The sequence below is a fragment of the Muntiacus reevesi genome, chromosome 3, assembly GCF_963930625.1.
Source record: "Muntiacus reevesi chromosome 3, mMunRee1.1, whole genome shotgun sequence".
Taxonomy (NCBI): Eukaryota; Metazoa; Chordata; class Mammalia; order Artiodactyla; family Cervidae; genus Muntiacus; species Muntiacus reevesi.
The window spans coordinates 20,397,892-20,419,262 of record NC_089251.1 but is presented as its reverse complement, the minus strand read 5'-3'; positions in this window follow the sequence as shown (position 1 = coordinate 20,419,262).

Sequence of the window (21,371 nt, the reverse complement as noted above, 5' to 3'; positions counted from 1 at the left end):
TCTGCCTTCTTTATGGTCCAGCTCTCACATCCATACATGATTACTGGAAAGACCATAGCTTTGACTGTGTGGATCTTTGTCAGCAAAGTGACGTTTCTGCCTTTTAATACACTGTCTAGGTTTGTCATAGCTTTTCTTCCAAGGAGCAAGTGTCTTTTACTTTCATGGCTGCAGTCACCATCATGACATGCAGCAGCAGCAGCACCATCAATAGCCCCCCAAAAGAAGAAGATGTGTCCTCTGTGTGCAACTAGTTGACCCCATCAGAGCTCTCCTTCCATAGGAACAGAGTGATGGTGGTGGTCAGGAGCCCTAGGAATAGTTAGAATCTTTTGTAAATGAAAAGATGCAGAAAAAGTGACAGGAGGAGACATAAAAGTATTGGCGCCATGGGGCAATAAAAGCACAGCTGACAGAGGTGAGATGAGGTGCATGAGAAAGGCAGGAGACCGACCTCCAAGGGCAGAGGTCCCTTTGTATCACGCTGGCAGCTATATAATGAAGTCTCGTTGTTCAGCCAAGTTCAGAGTCCTTTTTGCTTGTGTGGGGTTATATGCTAGACAAGGAGCAAGGAAGGGACAACTAGCCACTCTGAACTCACAGACTTCTCTTTCCCAGGAACACGAAGAAGGAGGCTCCCCCTCGTGAACATCTGAGCCCTTCTGCTCTCCACACCTGTGGGAGCAGGAAGAAGATTCTTTCACTGCCTTGGCTGTGTGTGTGAGTCCTCCAGGTCCTTTGGTATTCTTTGATAAACAGGAAAGTTTGATAAACAGCTTGCCTATGATCATGAAGCACCAATGTGATGAAATCCAGAATGAAACCTAGGCACTCGGAAACCAAAACCTGTGCGTGCTACATGGACTCTCAACCCTGGGAGAATTGAAAATATACTGCCCAGACAAATTAATCAGAATCTCTGGGCACTTCCCTGGTTATCTTGTGGTTGAGAGTCCACCTTGAAATTTGGGGGACACAGGTTCAATCCCTGGTTATGGAGCTAGGATCCCACATAATGTGGAGCAAAAGAGCCTGCACACCACAACTGCTGAGCACTGCTCTATAAAATTAGAAGGTTGGCCTTGATGAACATTAAAGTCTTTCCCAGCTCTGAAATCTGCTGACAATTCCATATCTTAAAAAATATTAAATGATACAGCTGTGATAGAGCTGTGTGGCATGTAATTTAATAAATGGGAAATGCCTATATATATATAGGTTATATATATATGTATATATATATATATATATATAAATGTATATAAAGATACATATATGTATATGTATATAGGCTTCCCTGGTGGCTCAGCAGTAAAAAATCCATCTGCAAAGCAGGAGACTGAAGAGAGACAGGTTTGATCCCTGAGAGGGGAAGATCCCCGGAGGAGGAAATGGCAACCCACTCTGGTATTCTTGCCAGAGAAATCCCAAAGACTGGTGGGCTACAGTCCATAGAGTCACAAAGAGTTGGACACGGCTGAAGCGACTTCACACACACACACACACACACGTATACATATGTGTGTGTGTGTGTGTGTGTGTGTGTATAATATACATATATACTGAGAATTATATCTGGATACTGCTGGGTGCGTGTGTGCTTTCTTTGTTTTCTGTCTACATTTCAGCCAGAAGGCAGAAAAAGACTCCAGGGCCCTTGCAGTTCTGATGGTGCTTGTGAACTTGGCGCTCCTGTGGGCTGCATATACGGAGTGTAGAGACCCGGGGCCTGGGGCTACAGGTAGCGCCCACCCTCTGTTCTAACATATAACAGATGTATAACCACATCAGGATTTAACTTCTTCTAGATTCTGGAATTTATAGATTCTAGAATTTATAGATTCCCCATCTATAAAATTGGAACAATTCCCAGCTTAGAAGAGTGCGAGGATGCAATGAGTTAAGGGGTCTCATGTAGTGTGCTGTCAATGACTTTTTATTATGCAGCTATTTCATGACACTGGTGGCACTCGTGGTAAAGAAGCCACTTGCCAATGCAGGAGACTTAAGAGATGAGGGTTTGATCATTTGGTCGGGAAGATTCCCTGGAGGAAGTTATGGTAACTCACTCTAGTATTCTTGCCTGGAGAATCCCATGGACAGAGGAGCCTTCTGGGTTACAGTCCAAGGGGTCACAAAGAATTAGACACAACTAAAGAGACTTAGCATGCACGCATTTCCAGACATCCCAGGACGGGTAATGAGAACACAGAGGTGAGAGGTGAGGAAGGAATGGAGATAGAGAACAGTTTGCTAGAAAATATTCTTACTCTGTATTTTTACAGCATACTCTGAGAATTAATTAATCCACATTCTTTGGTAAGAAATACGTCTAGCTGGTGTGTTTTGAGTCCCAAAACAAAAAAAACAAAAGAGATCAGTAAAAAGAGAAACTATTCACAGAAAGAAAAAGTTTTAATTTTTCTCACATTTAACTCAATGGTTCTCAAAATGTGATCCAGAAATATACTGGCATCTCTATGACCTCTGCAGGGCATCCACAGGTCAAAACTGTCCATGACAAAATTCTTTACTGACTCATATTCTCTGTGGGGTCACTGTGGGCTTTTCTAAAGCCTCCATGATGTATAACAACATCACTGTTCTGATGGCCAATAGAACATGTACTCGTGTGTTCTTGTGTTAAATAAAAGACAAAAAAACCCTCAACTTTGGGATATCCTTGGTGGCTCAGTTCAGTTCAGTTCAGTAGCTCAGTCATGTCCAACTCTTTGCAACCCCATGGATTACAGCATGCCAGGCTTCCCTGTCCATCACCAACTCTGAGTTTACTCAAACTCATGTCCACTGAGACAGTGATGCCATCCAACCATCTCATCCTCTGTCTTCAATCTTTCCCAGCATCAGGGTCTTTTCAAATGAGTCAGTTCTTCGCATCAGGTGGCCAAAGTATTGGAGTTTCAGCATCAGTCCTTCCAGTGAATATTCAGTACTGATTTCCTTTAGGGTGGACTGGTTGGATCTCCTTGAAGTCCAAGGGACTCTCAGTGGTAAAGAATTTACCAAACAATGCAGGAGAGATGGGTTCGATCCCTGATCTGGGAGCATCCCACTTGCCATGGAGCCACTAAGCCCATGCGCCACAACTACTAGAGCTTGGGAAAAACTACTCAGCCTATGGGCCTCAACTACTGACGCCTGAGCCCTAGAGCCCTTGTGCTGCAACAAGAGAAGCTACTGCAATGAAAAGCCCAGGCACTGCAACTAGAGTAGCTCCTTCTTATCACAGCTAGAGAAAAGCCCTCGAAGCAATGAAGACCCAGCACAGACATAAATAGATAAATAAAATAAAAATTTTAAACTCAGCTTTAATTTCTGGTTTAATAAATATCAATAGACATAGCCCACAAAAAAAAAGGGTATCTTGAAATTTTTAATAAGAGTGGAAAGGGCGCAAAACCAAAAGTTTTGATAATTCCTGTTATAGCTAAACCAATAAAGTTTGTATTAGTATATATTTTAGGATAGTAGGAAAAATGTATAAGCCAAGCTTCTGTATGTGACCACATGCCTTCCATGTTCATTCAATATCGGTGCATCTCAGTCATGATGGTGAATTTTACTCAACAAGGAGTTTTAAAAACTACCGATACCCTGAATCACAAGGTCCCTTCTCCAAGACATTCCGACTTAATGCAAACGGGGCTTTGCCAGTGGACCAGGAGTATTGAAAGCTCCTTGGGTGATCCTGTTTTGAGAACCATTGTTGTAGGGAGGGTTATCTGATCAAAGGAGCAAACTCTCTGTCGGGCAGGATGAGCCCACTTAGATACCCAAGGCTGAACTCAGGTCAAAAGTGAAAGTGTTAGCCACACAGTCATGTCCTACTCTTTGCGACTCCAGGGACTGTTGCCTGCCAGGCTCCTTTGTCCATGGGATTCTCCAGATAAGAATATTGGAGTGGATTGCCATTTTCTCCTCCTGGGGATCTTCCCAATCCAGGGATCAAATCGCAGTTCTTGCAGCTCCTGCACTGCAGGCAGATTCTTTACTGTCTGAGCCACCAAGGAAGCTTAAACTCAAGTGGAGCCCTTTTGATTAGAAGGAAGACTGTGAGCTCCTCCAGGCTGCCCTCCTAGGGGATTGCTTCAGAACCTGTGCCCTTGGACTGGGATGCGAGCCCAACAGTCTGAAACTTCATATCTGGATTCTAGGAGCAAGCATCTCTTGGAATCTGCTCCGGACGCTTTCTTAGCTTTTCTTGCTCCTGCAGTATTGTGGAAAATGAGCCCATTAGTAATCCCAACCCTCCCCGCTGTGCCCTCTGCTAATCTGAATTGATAAATTCAGGATCCACGTGGAACAGAGTCTTTTTTCAGTCTGTGAGGCCAGCACCCCTGCCAAGACCAAGTGGGCTGATTCATCCTACGGCAGTTCCTAAGCGCCGCTCCCCAGAAATCACAGCCAGGCCTGCAGACTTGCTGTCTGTGTCAGGAGATAGAAGACACCTGGGCCCAATCCCATGGTTGTCATGACAGCCAAGTCTAAAATAGACTCTCAGACACAAGAGCTGTTTGGCTGACTCTGACCTACATGTAAGCATAAATATTATTTGTGTTGGAAAGGAAGCAATCTTCTATTTTATTCAGGGAGATCATTTAGAAACGCAGACTGTGGATTTGCTTCATGGGAATTTTACAAAGTTTGAGAAGAGCTCCTAAATTGTCATGATTATAATAGCTTGGACTTGTTTTAGTGTATAATTGTACAAAGTGACATCCAGGTTGCTGATTGCCACCTGGTTGTATGTTCTGTGTTCAGTTTATGTTTAGAGAAACCCTATGTTCATAAGACTTAGGTGCAATATTAGTATTGATCCATCTTCAATATTGTTATCAATATTAGTATTGATCCACCTTCTGCCACCACCTCATTCTCAAGAAAAAAGAAAAAAAGAAATGGAGACCCAGGAAGGAGGGAGTTGAGATCTTTGGAGCAAGAAATGGAGGAATCTAAGGAGATTTTTACCTCTCTGGAAATAGTCTGGAATTAGGAAATTCAAAACCCTCTCTCTTCATCTTGTTCCAGCTCTTAATTTTGTTATTTTGGTTCTATCCATTAGAGTTCCAATAGTCAGTTATAACAGGTTTACAAACAATAGTCCTAGAATCACTGTCTAGATTGTTCCACTAAACACTGTATTGCTAAAGACACAGGCTCTAGACCCGAATAGTGCCGTCTAGCAGGCCTGAGCCTGGTGAGCATGTGACATGTTCCTGGTGTAACCGACACACTGCAAGCATGTAAAACACAGTGGATTTTGAAGGTTTAAAATGAAGAATAATATAAAACATTGCACTTATAATTTTTATGTTGGTTGCATGTCAAAATGAAAATATTTTGAATGTATTTGACTAAATAATAAAAGATGCTACTGAAAGTAATTTAGCCTGCTCCTTTTCACCTTTTGAATGTGGTTACTGCTTGTATTGGGCTTCCCTCAATGGTGAAGAATCTGCCTGCTATTTCAGAAGATGTGGGTTCAATCTCTGGATCAGGAAGATACTCTGGAGAATGAAATGGCAATTCACTCCAGTATGCTTGCCTGGGAAATCCCCCAGACAGAGGAGCCTGGTAGGCTACAGTCCACGGGGTTGCAAGAGTCAGGCATGACTGCAGCTAAACAAAAGCAACAACATTTTGTATTAGGAGCTCCAGAGAAACAGAATGAACAGAATGTATAGATAGATACATTTATTGCTGGAATTAACTCTTGCAACAATGGAGGCTGATTCTGTAAGGCAATTATCCTTCCAATAAAAAATAAGTTAATTAAAAAAATAAAATTAATGATCCAGAAAAAAATAAGAAAATGGAGGCTGAGACGGGCTACAATGTACCATTTGACAGTTGGAGACCCAAGAGAACCAATGATGTACTCCAGTCCTAGTCCAAAGAACTGATAACAAGGGAAGCTAATGGTGGAATCCAGTCTGAGATGAGATGCCCCAGCTCAAGTGAGAGGCAGGAGAAAAGAGGGCAAACTCCTCTTTCCTCTGTGTTTTGTTTTATTCAGAACTTCAACTGGTTGGATGGCACCAGGCCTCACTGGGAAGGGTCATCTAACTTTAGTGTGCTGATCCAAATGCTAATCTCATCCAGAAACACCCTCATGGACAAGCTCAGAAAGAATATTTATGTAGGGACCCCATGGCCAGTTGAGTTGAGACATTAAGTTATCCACTGCATTGTTTCATTTTACATTTTTAGTGTGGTACCTAAAAACTTTTAAATTATATATGTGGTCTACATTATAGAGAGATGACAGAAAGAGAGACGATATTCATGATGAAGATGAAGGAGTAGGAGGAGGAGATGCAAATTTCTGCCTCAATATCACCTTCTCAGAGAGGGTTGACCTAGCTGATCCATAAAGGAGCCCTTCACTCACCATCATTCACTCACTGTCATATCACCCTTTCTGTGTTCTTTCTAAAACTTCATGATATTTACCACTGTGAGATGAACTTCTGTTTGCATCTTCAGCTTGTCTCCTCTATGGGATGACAATAAGGCTGCAAACCTTGACTGACTTGATCATCATTTTTTGTTCAGGACTTAACAGATGTTCAATAGACACCTTCTGGGTGAATGCATGTATGAGAGAATGAATGAATTCTGAACCTTCCATCATGCTGATTCTTCTCTCAGGCTCTCATCTTTCCTTTCTCTCTCTGATATGACTCATAAGTCATGAACACATGTATCTTTCCCAAACACAACTCAAGCATTAATCTTCATATCACTTCAGAGCACTCTGCTCACCCCATGACAGGGCAATAAGTTGAGAGATGAATTGCTGGGCCAAGGAATAACAATCTTATTCAGGAAGCCAGCAGATCAAGAAGATAATGGACTAGTGTCCCAAAGAACTATCTCACTTAAGTTAGAATCCAAGCTTCTTTTCTACTAACAGGTGAATGGGGTGAGGTTGGTCATTGCAAACTTGGTGTCAGAATCAGGCCCTGATGTTCTTATAAACCTCAAAGAAGGCAAATATTATTCTCTGTTCCTAAACTTTTTATCTCTATGAATGAAAACGTGTTATACCTGTAAAGATCAGAGCCTTGAGAATGGTCTAGCCTGTATATTCCAGGTTATAGGCAACATTCTTAACTTGCAGCAAAAGCAATAGGACACAAAAATTAAAGAAACAGATGCAGGATGAGGTCAGATTTGCTCTTCTCTATTACATAGCTGTCTGTGATCCTACCGAATCCTGCACTTGGTTCTGTCACCAGGCTTCTAGGTGGCTGTTCTTTTCTGTGTCTGCTTCTCTACTGTTAAGTTCATCCAGGGTAGAGACCATATCTCTTCTCCCTGAATATATTACCAGAAAACTTAGCATCTTAGCCAGCGAGCAGAGCAGATGGTCAGTGTCAGGTGACTTGGATTGGAATTTCTTCCTGAGCTAACTTATTGACTTTGAATGTAATTTATAACTTCTGCTATTCTCCTCATCTACTAGATGAAGCTTCCCAGTACAACTTTCTCCTGGAGTTATTTTTGCTTTTATAAGTGTGTGTATATATGTTCTTCGAGCTTTGCATAAACGGAAACATATTCCTCATATTAACTTGCTTGTTCCACTTAATAATTTGTTATAATTCAATCTAGAGATCTTTTCAAGCTACCTCATTCTTTTTGATAATTGAATATTAATTGATTCTATGGATTGTCATACCTATTAACTGGTTTCCTATTGATGGACTTTTACATCATTCTCATTCTTTAATAACTTCAAAATAAAGATGCTGTGACTAATAACCTTGAATGTGTGATGCCTATAGCAAATCTATCAGTAAGATAAAATTCTAGAAGTAGAATTACTGATTCAAAAGGTATAATTCTTTTTAAATTTTTATATATGCTGTCAAATAGTTTTTCATAAGGTTGTACTATTTAAATCCCCACTAACAATTCATAAGAGTCTATTTTGTTGCAAACACTCAACAACATAATGTGATATAAAATATTTTTATCTTTGCTGATCTGATAGGTAGTAAACATTAGATCATTATAGTTTCTATTTGCATTTCTCTTATCATGAGTAAAGTTGAAAAGGTTTCCATATATTTACAGTCATTCATATATATTTCCCTATGAATTATCTCATGTAAAATGTTCAATGTTGATCTTTTCTTGTCAATATATAAAAGTTCTTTATATATGAAGGCCATCTTGATGTCAAATATTTTTCTTGGATTTTGTTTGTTTCATATAGTAAAATTTATGACTTGTGGATTTTTTTAACTTGTAAAGGCCTTCCCACTCCAAGATTTATTTTTAATTCTCTAATGTTTTCTTCTAGTATAGAGTTTCACTTCTTATGTACAAATCTTGGATTCATCCAAAATCTATTTTCTCATAAGTTTTGAAGGAATTATCAGCATTACTGTTTCCAGATGGTTACCCAGTTGTCCTACACTATTTATAGGATAATTCTTTGTGTTTTGCAATCATAATTCTCAAGCTTATTATGGTCTTAGTTCTATAGTTAAATGAATTCAACTATTTCTGTCATTCCCCTTTATTATATTTCTCCCTTAACCCCTCAGAAAAGTTTTGAGGATAAAAGTGAGTGCCAATTAGCCAAGCACTGACAAAGTGTTCCATGATTTTTTCTTTGTTTGTTATAGAAATTCTTGTTGAATTATTTATTTCAGTATATACTTAAGTTCCTCTTTTTACTTAATAAATAACTACTGTAATAATTCAAAAACATAATTGCCACAGCATTTATAAGGCAACAATTTAACTGTACAAGCTACGGAGGATATACCTAAGCAACTATTTAGGTTGGACACATGGAAGACCCACAAATGAATGAGCAGAAACTCTTCCTGCTGGGAGCTTAGTAGGAAATTCCACTGGCAGCAGCTCAACAACTAGGCAAATTGTTTCGCAATTTGGAATAGAGCTATAATGGACATAGAAGAAGAATATTGTGTAAAAAGTAGAAGAAAAATTCACCCTCTATAAGAATTGAAGCAGGACTAATGTAGGTCATGTCCTTTAGTCTCATCTTTAAGGATAAGGAAGATTGCAATGGATGGAGTTAAGAGGGAGGGGCATCCCAAATGGTCATCACTGAAGCCAAGTCATAGACTTGTGAGCCTGTAAAGCATGTAAAGAATGGTAAGTAATATGGAACAATTAAAATATCTATCCTTCTGCTTACTAGCAAAGGATTTTGTACCAGGGCAACCACTTCACAAAAGGCTGTTTGCCTAGGGCTGGGCCAGCAGTGCCTCTGACCTGGCCCTTGGACTTTGCTGCCCACTGAGCCCCAAAGGATTTGGGGCTGACTGAGGCTCTGCAGATGCCTGAAATTAGATTCTTTAGTACCACTGTGGATCCTTCAACCTTCTTTAGCCTCAATATTCTCTTTTGTTTTGTAGTGTGGTTATGAGTAGTTTATACGAAGCACCTATCACAATGCCATGCTCACAGTTGTTTATGAAAATGAATGAGAGCTTAGCCAAATTGTATTCAGAATACCTTTTGGATGACTTGATGGAGTTATCCATAGAAGAGCGGTCTGGAGTTCATGAAAAGTTAGGGATTAGAAATAAAGACTATGTAGACTCCATAGCATGTAGTTGATATTTGAAAATGTGGATAAGATTCTCACAGGAAAATAATCCAGAGAACAGGGAGATGAAATGCAATACACAACATTCACACAGAGCAAGGCACAAGGCACTGAAATATAAAGTTGGAACAAGCAGTCACACAAAGAAAATTGGAATATCTAGAAAAACAGGATGAAGAAAATGAAAGTATCTGTAATTTTATCATTATAACTTAATCACTTAATATTTTGATCTACTTGTTTTTCCTATGCATATTGTTACTTTTTTTTTTATTTTTTTATTTTTTATTTTTCAGTGGGTTTTGTCATACATTGATATGAATCAGCCATAGAGTTACACATATTCCCCATCCCGGTCCCCTGTTACTTTTTTTAAACCAAAAACTGTATCATACTCCCCATACATCTTGTAAAATATGGAATTCTGTGTGAAATGTCCAACATTTATTCAACAGACATCCATTGGGCACTCTTCTGTGTACTGGGCTAGACAGAAAATATCTTTGTCCTCTTAAGGTTTACATTCTAGTGGGGAAGAAAGATAATAAGCAGAAAAATAAAAATAGAGATGAGAGCCTGAAGGATTAGTGCTATGGGATAAAAGACAACAGATAACAGTAATGAAAAATGAGGGAAAAGGTGCTGGTTCCTTTGTATAGGGTGATCAGAATAGGAGATAACATTTGAGCTGACTCCTAAAGAAAAATAAACACACGTAAATTAAAATGTGCTTTTATTTTTCTAAACTTTGTATTATTTGTGGTATATTTCAGATTTTTAGCTACTTGTGATTTCTTTTTTTTCCTTCTAAATAAATGTTTGCCTTTGTCTCTAGGGGGGAAAAAAAGTGTAATTATCTGGTCTTGAAGATAACAAAGAGACAGACAAATGAACAGGCCATCCTTTAGATCTATTTTAGGTGAAAAAATAGAGTGTCACAGGAACTGAGCTCAGAGGAGGAATATATCATTTAGGGTGATCTGAAAAAATAGATTAGATTAAATCTAAATCAAGCCTTGATTAACCACATAAAACAAGTGAGACTGGATATGAAAAACAGAGGGAACGTGAGCCCAACAGTGTTTGCATGAGTGTATGCTGGGGGGAAAGTATTGAGGTCCATGAGAGATACAAGATCTAAGCCAATTCTGCTCAGTTATGTATGACCCTTTGTGACCCTTTGGACTATAGCCTGCCAGGCTCCTCTGTTCATGGGATTTTTTCAGGAAAGAATCCTGAAATGGGTTGCCATATCCTCCTCCAGGGGATCTTCTCAACTCAGGGATCAAACTCATGTCTCCTGCATTGTAAGCATATCTTTACCTGCTGAGCCATTGAGGAAACCAAAATTATAGCTGAGAGGTACAGCATATACAGTGGTGAGTAGAGAGAGGGGTACACCTGGGAGTAGAGAAAGAGGTAAGATAAATTATTTTCAGAATATTTAGTGCTGATAATAATTTACAATACTAATAAGGAGGGATCTGAAAGGTGTTCTAGAACCCACTTTCTGCTTATAATAATCTCATAAGCCATTGCACTCTTTCTTGACAAAAATTCTCTTCCTAACAAGCAAATCTTTCTCTTAGTGGCTTCCATCTGGCAGCAAGGTTGGCCTCATTTTTTATACAGGGATCAATTTCTCAAACGAATGTTCATCTTTCATCAAGAATTTCAATTGCTGCTCAAATCTGTATTTCATCAAAGCTTTCTCATATATTGAAACAGATCTTCTACCTAGAGAGATAATGATCTATTCATGGAAAACACTTAGGATTCTTGGAATCAATTCTGAGCCTCATCCCAGTTCTAGGACTTACTAGGTGGGTAACTTTGGACTAGTCATTTGAAATTCATGAGCCTCAAAGTCCTCTTGTGTAAAGCAGGGATAAGAATCAATCCCAATTTCACAGAGTTGTAGGAGGTCTGAAAAAGATCGTGAATGTAAAAAATGCTTTGTGAATTGTGAATTATCACATGTAGTACATTTGATTTTTTATCTGGTGAAAGTTTATCTTTCACCAGAGCTCAGAAACAGAATTTATATTCCAATTGTGTTGATCTCTTTGTTACATAAATTCTCTTGAGTGTTTTTATAATTTTTATGAGACTAAATTATGAGAACTTCTAGTCCAGATCATAGCATCCCATAGTAACACTACATCCATAACCTCCCTGTTTTCAAAGATGGTTGTGTAGTCACTCAGTTGTGTCAGACTCTTTGTGACCCCATGGACTGTAGCCCACCAGGCTCCTCTGTTCATGAAATTCTTCAGGCAAGAATACTGGAGTAGGTAGCCATTCCCTTCTCCAGGGGATCTTCCTGACCCAGGAATTGAACCCAGGTCTCCTGAGTTGCAGGCAGATACTTTACCATCTGAACCACCAGAGATAAATTCTACTACTTCCATTTTAAGAGAGGTCTTTCTTCCTTATGGAAAGTTTCCTTAGTTAATCCATCTGTTGCAATTAAAGTGAAATAGAAACAGACAGAGACTGCACCTTTTAATATAACAGTATGAGATCTCTACTATAGATTGTAAAGAATTGTCATCATCTTCCGATTTTTTCACTATCCTTCCTCATAGATGAGTGCATGCATGCATGCTCAGTAGCTTCAGTCGTGTCCGACTCTTTGTGACACTACGGACTGTAACCCGCCAGGCTTCTCTGTCCATGAGATTCACCAGACAAAAATACTGGAATGGATTGCCATGCCCTCCTCCAGGGGGTCTTCCTGACCCAGGGACTGAACCCACATCTTCTGCATTGGCAGACATGTTCTTTACGGCAAGTGTCACCTGGGAAGCACCCCTCATAGACAAAACATAGAACCAAAAGCATTCCTTTTCTAAATCCATCTTCATTATGATGACAATAATTATGCATTGCCTAGAAAGCAGTGTATTTTGTGTTTTACGTATATGATAATTTTAATCCCCGGAACAACTTTATATGTTGGTTATTATTATATCAACACAGTCAATGAGGCATCTTAGGCTCAGAGATGGTAATTTCCTCAAAACCACACAGCAGGTGACTGAGTAGAATTTGAGCGTGACTTTGACTGCAAGACCAGTTGACAAAGAAAGACCAACAGTGCAGATAATATTATTTGAAAAAAATCACATTCACAGAGTTGTATAGATAAAAGCATAGAATCGCTGAAATAATAACTGGGTCAAAATTCAATTTTTATAACAGAATGACAAGTAGTTTAAACATAAGCAAATTTATTTAACTTCCTTGAGCCTACTCTCTTCATTGGTAAAATGAAAATAATGTCTGCTAACTTGTAGATCTTTTCTTATCAGAAAATTCTATAGTTTTCTGTTTCCTTGGGTTCTGTTGAACTTTTAATGTCAGAAAAAGCAACAACAACAGTTCCCAGCTTTTAGATAATCTGATATCATTGTTATCTTTCAAGAGTAAATAATATGGAAAACAGCTAGAAAATTTCTGGTCCAATAAATGGCAGGTTTGTTATCTTTTTAGATGTGTCACAGTCCCTGAAACTTACTCTAGAATCATAATATTATGTCTGGAGTGAGCCTTAAAATTAAGAAGAAATACTACTAAAAGCCAAAACAGATGAGCACTTTCTTTAGACATTCAAATCAGTACGAATGTGTTCTACTTCCAGACAACAGCTTAATCACACAAATAGGATCGTATTCTAGGGAGAAAAATGTTTATCAATAGTCCTGTCTAATTGCTAAGTATATTTTTTATTGAAGTATAGCTGATGTAAAATATATAAGCTGCAGGTATACAATATAGTGATTCACAATTTTTAAAGGTTATCTCCATTTCTTGTTATTATGTAATACTGACTATATTCCCCAGGCTGGACAATAGATCTTTATAGCTTATTTTATAGAGAATATTTTGTACCTCTCAATTTCCTACCCCTGCATTTCTCCTTCCCTCTTTCATTTCCCCACTGGTATCCACTAGTTTTTTCCCTACACCTGTGAGTCAATTCCATTTTTTGTTATATTCACTAGTGTGTTTTATTTTTTAGATTCCACCTATAAATGATATCATACAGTATTTGTCTCTCTCTGTCTGACTTATTGCACTTAGCATAAAATACTCCCAGTCCATCCATGTTATTGCAAATGACAAAATTTCATTCTTTTTATAGCTGAGTAATATTTCATTTATATATATACATATATATATATGTACATACCATACCACATTTTCTTTATCCTTCATCTGGTGATAGACACTTAGGTTGCTTCCATATTTTGGCTATTATAAATAGCGCTGCTATGAACATCAGTGTGCATGTATCATTTTGAATTAATGGGATTTTTAAAATTCAAAACCAGCAATGAAATTACTGTGTCATATGGTAGTTCTATTTTTAGTCTTTTGAGAAACCTCTATACTGTTTTTACATAATGCCATGTACGTTAGGTATGGAGAAGACTCTTGAGAGTCCCTTGGACTGCAAGGAGATTCAACCAGTCCATCCTAAAGGAAATTAGTCCTGAATATTCATTGGAAGGACTGAGGCTGAAGCTGAAGCTCCAGTACTTGGGCCACCTGATGTGAAAAACTGACTCGCTGGAAAAGATCCTGATGCTGGGAAAGATTGAAGGCAGGAGGAGAAGGGGACAACACAGGATGAGATGGTTAGATGGCATCACTAACTCAATAGACATGAATTTGAGTAAACTCTGGGAGTTGGTGATGGACAGAGAGGCCTGGCGTGCTGCGGTCCATGGGGTCAGAAAGAGTTGAACATGATTGAGTGACTGAACTGAACTGAAAGCAGTAGCAGTATTTTTTTTTTTAAACTGGTAGCAATTTTTATCTTAGTCATGGTAGTAGTAACAGCTGCGACAAATTAACCTCTGAAGTTCAGTGGTATAACCAAATAAAAGTTGGTATTTTTCGTACATAAAGAGTAAGTATGAGTGTTCCTGGTATGTAAAATTTTTGTTTTGTTCTTTTTTTTTTTTTCACAAGGCGACTCAGAAATCTAAACTCCTTTCATTTGAAGGCTTCACTAATCCATAAGACCTCATTACCCCACACCCAGCTGACAAAGGGAAGAACATGGAGCTTGGAGAAGGCACAGTCTTCCTTCTTGAAAAGCCTTAACCCAAGCGACACATCATTTCTGCCACTGTCTGAAAGTCAACCAAATGGGACTCCTAATTGTAAGAGAAGCCTAGAAGTTTATTCTACCAGTGATCCCTGGAATACAAGGAGGCACAGATTTTGGTGAGCAGGTGTAATCTTTGCCCTGAGAGGTGTTATGTCTCTTTTATAGATGATAAAATGGAGGCTCAGAAAGATAATTTATCCAAGATCATGTAGCTTATAAATTACAGAACTGAGACTTGAAACCAAGTACATCTGACTCCTAGAAGACAAACCAAAGGAGGCTAGCAGAGTGGTTAATAATCTGAAAACTATCTTGAATTTGCCATATTCAGTCAATAAAAGTACAAAACAATTAAATTTGTACTTTAGTCAATTAGTGAAAATATTTTAGCATAAATATGTTAATATTTTTACCTGAAAATACTGTATAAAAGGGATGTTGTAAGAATTACAAAGTGCAAAGAATTTTAAGTGTGAAGAAGACATGGAGATGATATGCAAAACATATTTTTAAATATTTCATATAATAAACCAAGAAAATATAGTGCTTGAAAATTATAAGAACTCTGTCCTTGACTCAGTTTAAGACAGAATTGCCGGTGAATTAGGGCTGCTCTTCAACTGAGCTTCCTGTCAGTGAAAAGTGCAGAATGAATTGTCTCTGAAGAACTGTCTGAAGACTATGACGATTGTCTTTTGTTTCTGGGAACTATTTGGATGTAATAACCTCATATGTAAGATGATATTCTGAAAAATTGCTGTAAATATTGGGTGTGACATGGGCAAAGTGTAAATAGACAACCATTCTAAGATATCCTAGAATTACATATAAGAATAAAGATTAAATATTTGCATTCTGTAAAATGTGAGTTTGATTGTGAAGTCACTGAGCAGACTGGAAGAGTCTTTTTACTCATAGCCTTTCCCCTACCTCTTACCACTTCTGATCCAGATACCAATAGCTCTCCAACTCCTGCCTATTTAATTCTCAGGACAATCTACCAGGTACTATCTGCCACATGTTATAGATTAGAAGAATGAGGTTCAGAGATGTTACAAGGGCACATTTCTCATCAGATAGGAATCTTGTGAGTCCTTCAGTTGAAATTTCTTTAGTCCTAATCTCCTATCTCTCCATTAAGGTAATTAAATGACTATCCTCCTCTCTTGCCTGCCATTTTCCATATTGCACCAATCCTAGACAGACATAAACAAAAGTAGTAATTGGATATTACAATGATTTGCAAACAAGGTCATTAGATAACGAAGAAGATGGCCCTACACACTGGTAGCAGAAGGCATGGATGCAGGGTGGGTGTGCAGTAAACTTGGCAAGAAGATCAAACTCCCTTCTTCTTTAAATCAAAGTTATCTGAATGTGATAATCATCTGTAAGTAAATTATGGCTGGTGAGAATTTTGTTTTTGCTTTTCAATTTTTGTTTTTGAGTTAGAATGGCAAGTAATATACTCTCAAATCCCCAGCAGATGCAGTCTTTGGCAGTGGCATAAATAAAGACCTTCATCTTTCCATTAGAGCTGATTAAGCAATGATTCCCAGTCATCAAAAAGTCTTCCATTAAGCTCTAAAGTTCTCTAATAATTTACTCAGTGTGCTTTTCAATACGTGGAAAATCCACATGAGTTTTCCATTCAAGCACCACTGGATGACTCATCCTTTTATTTTAGCAACAGTTCAGAAACAAATGGAGAGAAGGTATATGTCAAGGGGATAGGAGAGGTGGGAGGGTGGAAAGGACCAGAAAAGTGCCAGAATCATCTTTCATTGCTGAAGAGTGAAACTTGTGATCAGAAAATTCAAATGTTAACCTTGGAAAAAGAGGAAGCGGCACTTTTGGTTTGAAAGAGGTCTATTCATAGAATAGCCAGTTCAACGAAGTTTGAGCAAGCTTCATCAATCTAATCTGATGATTTCAATCAAGACATTACTGAATCTGGACTCCCTAATCATTCTTAAGAAAAAATATTAACAAAAACTACAATGCTCACCTTTGTCTTCTTCATCTGTTTGTATCTACATTGCTTTATCCAATGAGCTCATGCTCATTTATTTTTGACAGATGGAGAATTGTTATTTTAGAAACATTTTAAGAAGTCCCTGCAGCTTCCTTAGGCATGACCAGAGAACCCATCACTCATTGGGAAAGTTGCTTAAGTTAAGTATCACTCTCAACCCCCAGTACCTATAGTTTAAATTTTGTCTCCCTTTTTCGATTATTTACTCACATGTGGGCTGGAAATCAACCATATCAAAATTAAAGCACTTGATTATGAATTATCCAAAATGTCTCCCACACATTATCAGCTAAATTTAGGTGACTAAATTTGTGTGTTAACTGAAAGAATTCTGGGGAAAATTAGGAAATGATTATCTAGCCATTACTATCTAGGAAACAGTGGCCACTGGGTTAATTCTTTTGAGAAGCACTCAGAAAAAATGATCTTTAATGGCTTCAATTGTTAGCAAGCTGCTTTTGTATTAGTGGCATAGCCCTTTTCAAAGGTTTCAAAATACTCTGCAGTCTTTTTTGGAGACTTTGAAAGTAACATACTTTGGAGTCAGGTGGACAGGAGTTCAAATCCCAATATGACCTCCAATGGCAAGATGGTGTTGGGAAAGCTAACATCTTTCTTCCTGTGTTACAACTTTTGATGATGAGTGAACGCCACTGTGAAGAGTAAAGTTAGCATTTGCAAAGTATCCAGCAAAGTGTCTTACATGTAGAAAATGCTTGGTAAATGTTTGTGAGAAAAATTTTATATGATACTTCAGAGTTTATACAACAGTTCATGCATTATTTCTTCTACTCACCACTAGTTTGCATAACCACTGGAGAATTATCAAGGCAGATAGCATCAGAAAACTACAGTTAATATACTAGAATGAAATAATAGATAAAAGAAATAAAAAAAATAAACATAGTCAAATGCTAATACAAGCTTTTTTTAATTTTGGCAGTATGTCACATGCATCAAAAACAGAAAAAGATTCACTATTAAAAAAACTCTCAATTAAAATACTAAGAATAAAGCATAACATTTTAAAACACAATTTTGATATACAACTGAGTCTGTTTAAAAATAAGAAAAATTACAAAAGACCAAAATTAAAAGAGAAATAGAAGTTAGAGTGCTAAGTTTTTTGCTGAATTCAAGCCTACTGAAGTAGCATTTGCTGACCCGACTAAACTAGACCCAGGAGATGCGACAGCTCCAAAGGGAACTTATTGGGTTTTATAAGATGGTGAGCTAGAGCTGAGACCTGCTGTCACAAAAGACTGTCCTCTTGTACTTGACAGAAATGATGAACCAGATAATATCTGCCTAGCAGTAAAGACAGACAATGAAGGGCTTTTCTACCTTTCTTGTATTTAGGAAAAAGTCCCTTCTAAGAATTCATAAGTATAGAAGGTATTATGGGGCATGGAGGAGGGATAGTGACCAAAGGTGAAATGTTCTAAAGTCTTGCTGTTGGAGAGGAGAGCAGAAGAAGTGCTTAACTATATATTTTGTAAAATTAAGTATACACATTACTGCTTTAATAGTAATCACTGGAATATAAAACATGTTTATAACTTCAAAAGGAATAGAAAATTGCAAAAGAATTTTTTTTAAATATTGACTCCATTAAGAAAATCATAAAGAGAAGAGAAAAGAATCAAAAATAAAATATCAAATATAAATTTAATTATGTCAGTAATCACAAGATATAAATTACCTGAATTTGTACTTGCAGAACAGAGGTTACAAAACTAGATTGTTAAAAATCAAAAGAGGATCAAATCAGATGGTCTCAAATGATTGATATGATGGTAATAAAATTTTCAGTGCTATGTGCAAAATAAAAGAAGTCTCTTGGAAAATAAAGCAGAAAGATAAAAATCTAGAAAATGATAGAACTTGAATGAGACAATTAGAGGATCAGTTTAGAAAATCAAACATCCAAATTCAAGAAATTCCACAAACACAGAGAACAAAGAAAACAGAGGAGATGAAAATGTCAAAATATAGTATCTAACCACAACATCATTAGCTATAAATCAATACTGAAAAAAGTATCTAAAACATCCCAAATATTCAGAAATGAAACAACTTCAATATTATCACATTTCAAAGAAGAAATCCCAAGGAAATTTTTTAAATAATTTAAACTGAAATGATAAAAATACAACATTTCAAAAACTGTGGAATGCTGTTAAAACAATGCCTAGAGGGAAATGTGCAGTATTACATGCTTGTATCAGGAAAGAAGTAACAAGTTAATGAAGTTTCCACCTAAATAAAAGGGGGAAAAAAGAAGAAAACAAAGTCAAAAAAAAAAAGAAAAAGAAAGAAAGAAAGAAAAGAAAACGAAAGAAAGACAGTGAAATAAATTCAAGAGCAGAAATAAATGAAATATAAGAAAACATCAATGGAGAAGATCAATGGAACAAAGTTCATTGTCTAAAGACACCAGTAACGTTAACACAGCTTCTCCACGGATGAGACAAAACAGAAAAGACACATGCAACAGGAATGAGAAAGGGTACAGCTTAGGTGCTGATCTGAGAGAGCACATGGCTCAGTGGAACAGAATAAAAAGCTCAGAAATATACTCAATGTTCAGAAAGATACTTGCACGTGTAATGGATATACCACGTGTCACTTCAGTCGTGTCTGACTCTGCTACCCTAAGAACTGCAGCCCGCCAGGCTCCTCTGTCCACGGGATTCTCCAGGCAAGAATACTGGAGTGAGTTGCCATGCCCTCCTCCAGGGGATCTTCCAGACCCAGGAACTGAACTCATGTTTCATGTCTCCTGCATTGGCAGGCGGGTTCTTTACCACTAGCGCCACCTGGGAAGCCCAATGGATGTATCACGCACAACAGAATTGGTATAGAAAATCATAAGAAAAAGCCGTTGTCTGTTGATGATATTGCAAGAAAGAACAGACGGGCTGAGAGTACTACACACAGCCCCTCAGGTACGACTACAGGCCATCACTCTGCCCTCACCAACAACATGAGGACTTTTTCAAGCAGTGGAAGCTTAGTCTACCTTGCAGTGGCAATGCAGAGGAGAGTAGAAATAATACTCCCTCAACTGGGGGCTACTACGAGTTGGTCTATAAATGTTTCAGCTCCCTCACCATTCAGGTTGATAAGTGGATCAATCTGATTGCAATGACTCCCAAAATCCCCCCTGTGGGAAAAATCTCTGATTTCACACAGTGGGATCTAGTTTAATAATGTATTTGTTATCAGCTGCCTTTCCCTCCTGGTTACTTCCCTAATTCCACTCCAGATTTATTTTTTAAATAAATTACTTGTTCTCTAATCATTTTCTTATGGTCTTTTGAGTGGGCAACTGGGATTGTTATTATGTGTTTAAAAACTAAAGAAGGGATAGAAGGAAAGAAGAAAGGAAGAAGAAAGCAGAGAACAGCAAAATACATTTTTAAAAAATAATCAATCTATCTTCTACCTACAAGAGACTTTGGATTTAAAGATAGAAATAGATTGAAATTAAAAGGATAAAAAAGGTAACCAAACAGTAACTAAAAGAGAGGTTGAATACTATAATTTCATTATGAAATTGAAATTTAAATTCTTAGATTTTAACTTAAAATTGTTACTAGAGACAATGAAGACATTAATAAAAGGATCAATCCATCCGGAAGGCATAACAATATGCACCTAACAACAGAACTTCTAAACACGTAGCACAAAAGGGATAGAATTGAAGAGAGAAATAGACAAGTCAACAAGTCAACAGCAATACTTGGAGATTTCAATACTACCACACTTTGAATAACTAATATAAAAACTAGGATGGAGATCAACAAGGAAACAGAAGACCTAAACTACTTTGTAAACCAATCACACCCAATAGAATCTGCCTGCAATGCAGGAGACCGGAGTTCAATCCCTGGGTCAGGAAGCTCCCCTGGAGAAGAGAATGGCAACACATTCCAGTATTCTTGTCTGGAGAATTCCACAGAAAAAGAAGCCTGGCAGGCTACAGTCTATGGATCACAAAGAATTTTACATGACTGAAAAGCTAACACATACACACACACCCAGTAATAGCATAATGCATATAGTTTTCAAGTAAAGGTGAAACATTTCTTATTTTAGACCATACATGAGGCAACGAAACCATTCCCAATAAATTCAAAAAGATTGAAATCACACAAATTATATTCTCTGATCACAATAAAATGAAATCAGAAATGAATAACAGAAGAAAATCTGAGAATCTCACAAATATGTGAAAATGAATAACACACTTATAAATAACCAATGCATCAAGGAAGAAATCACAAGGGAAATTATAAAATATTTTGAGATAAACAAAAACAAAAATATAGCAGAACAAGATTTACACAGAGAAAATAGTGCTTTGAGGGAAATTTAGTTATAATGCATTATAGTTATAAACGGTATGTTTGGCCATATTAAAGAGCAATGGAACTGCTAAACTCTGCTGGTGAAAGTATAAATTAAGGAGAAAAATACTGTAACTAATGCATTTGAAAATCCGCTACCCTAAGAGTGGTTAACCTATCCCTTCTCCTAAGATCTAGCACTCCCCTTCAAGTTACATATTACACATATGCACAAAAATATGTACA